Source organism: Cherax quadricarinatus, chromosome 1 (assembly GCF_038502225.1).
Source record: "Cherax quadricarinatus isolate ZL_2023a chromosome 1, ASM3850222v1, whole genome shotgun sequence".
In the NCBI taxonomy this organism is placed as follows: domain Eukaryota; kingdom Metazoa; phylum Arthropoda; class Malacostraca; order Decapoda; family Parastacidae; genus Cherax; species Cherax quadricarinatus.
Genome location: NC_091292.1, coordinates 9,137,984 through 9,140,483, shown reverse-complemented (window position 1 = coordinate 9,140,483; position 2,500 = coordinate 9,137,984).

Here is a 2,500-nt window from a genome sequence, read left to right as displayed (position 1 = left end):
AAAATGACAGAAGTTGTGGTGATAACAGAGATACTTTTTTCCCTTCTCTCTCTATCCACCACCGTTTGTCTCCCCTCATTCTTTCTACCCTTTCCTCCCCTCACATTGGTTTTTCTAGCCTGACTCGCACACCTAGATAGTGAGACCGTTCTCTTAACCATAGACATCATGACACTGTTGTTAGAACAGTCAAATGGGTGACTTTTTACTGCTCCCGAAGAAGCGCCTAGTGCGTGAGCATCTTCTGTTCGCTAGGCAGACTTGTCTATAGCCTTCTATATTTTATTTATAGTTTAACGTAGCGTAACGTAACGTAACCTAACATTGAAATGTGTTGTAAATCGTATGTGAAAAGTAACACAGCTACTAGAAGGACGAGTTGAGATAATACACTATAGTCTATCCTTGACTCACACATCTATTGTCCCTAATCTGAGTAGAATTATACTATTCTTCTCAGCAGATAACCTCGGTCTGGGCTTCCAAGTCCTTTTCTATCTGTCTTTTCCATATATGCCACAGAACCTCCTCTCTCTCCATCTCTCTCTCGTCTCCTCTCCAGACTAACAACCGTATCTAAAATCGGGCAGACCTTCGCCCAAATGATGGATGGATGACAGGAAGGTGATCGAGAGACTAGCTGGGCTATCCGAACGTCCTTGCGGCCTCTGTGGCAGAGACGAATTCCTGCTTACTATCCATGAGTGATATAACCGTGAGTGATCGTCAGCAGCGGTGTCAGGAGTAAGTAGTTCGTGCTGGTTATCCATAAGTGATTAACAGCCTCCCAGTCTTTATAAAAATATTTACGAATGCATTCACTTTAGGGCACCTTTGCTGAGACAGTTTCTGTCCCTGGTCCTTGGTTACTTCCAATACACTTATATTACTCTTCGGAACTGGATCTGAAGCAAAGTTGGACGTCTGTACATACGTAACCGGCCCTCTATAATATCGTCCGTAGGCTAATGTAATAGCGAAACTAAAAATCCTGTTGAAAATGTCCTTATCAGCCTATTTAAACTGAAATAAGTTAAGAATGAAGACAGAAAAGAAAAGAAGGAACTTAGAGAAAAAGGAGTACAGGAAGAAAAGGAAGAGAAAGAAGAAATTAAGTTTCTATGAAAGTCATGCAGTCACAGTGATTTAATAAGGAAGTAACGCACACCTCTCTCACCCAGATTCGCCATACACTTGACCAACGTAGGTCAGTCTTGGTCACACCAGCTTAGGGTAGTCAAAGACAAGAGCAGGATCTAATTAAAGCTTATTAAAAAAATATGTTCGTATTCGTGTAAAGTCAAGTGAATAACAGACACCAAACTGATGGCAGCGGTGGGATCGACGCATCTCTACTGCTAGTCTGGTAACTTACAAATATGTTGCATCCACTACACGAAGTGATGGTGGGAGAGAGTGAGAGCTGAAGAGAGAGAGGGAGAGAGAGAGAGAGAGAGAGAGAGAGAGACAGAACTGTGTCAAAACTGTCAGTGGTGACAATAAGGCAGGAGGAGGTGCATTTCCTTCTTAAATCGCTTGACCAAGAAAAGGCTGTGGGCCCAGACAAGTTGAGCCCAAGATTGCTGAGAAGATGTGCAGACCAGCTAGCAGCACCTCTAGCTCGCATCTTTCAGCACTGCCTAGTACAGTGTAAATGGCCCTCTCTATGGAAAGAGGCAAATGTAGTCACTGTTCACAAAAAGAAGAGCAGAGCAGAAATCAGCAACTACAGACCAGTGTCACTCCTGTCAATCACTGGTAAGATCTTTGAGACAATAATCTCAAGACAAATGACAGAGTTTTTTGACTATCACTCACTACTTTGTGATCGTCAATATGGCTTCAGGAAAGGTTACTCTGCTGCTGATCTGTTGTTAAACCTCTCCACTAAGTGGCACCAGGGCCTCTTAGCAAAACTTCAAGCACTGGATTGCAGGCTCTACGCTATGTCTCCTCAGTGATTACCTTCAGGGTAGATCTCTAAGTGTAGTTCTCAATGGAACGGAATCAGCAAGACATCCTATTGGGGCAAGTGTTCCACAAGGAAGCGTGCTGGGACCATTGTTATGGAATGTCTACTTCAACGACCTTCTTCATCTCATCCCAGAATCACATGCATATGCAGACGACTGCACACTGACATTCACTTATCCAAGAGAAGAAATGCCAGCTGCTCTAAGCTACATCAATCACCAGCTGAGAGCTATATCAGCTTGGGGAAACAGATGGCAAGTAACATTTGCACCTGAGAAAACGCAAAGGATTATCGTCTCTATGCACCATGATGGTAATGCTGGTGCAGTAGTAAGGATGAATGGGAGGGTGTTGGCACCTGGAGAAGAAGTTGATATCCTTGGGGTGAAATTTGACTCCAAACTAACCATGAAGAACCATGTTGTAAATCTTGCAAACAAGGCAGCCAGGAAGCTTACAGCACTTCGCCGTATCTCGCATCTACTTGACAGTAGGGGTTGCAAGATTCTGTACGAGGCACAAGTAC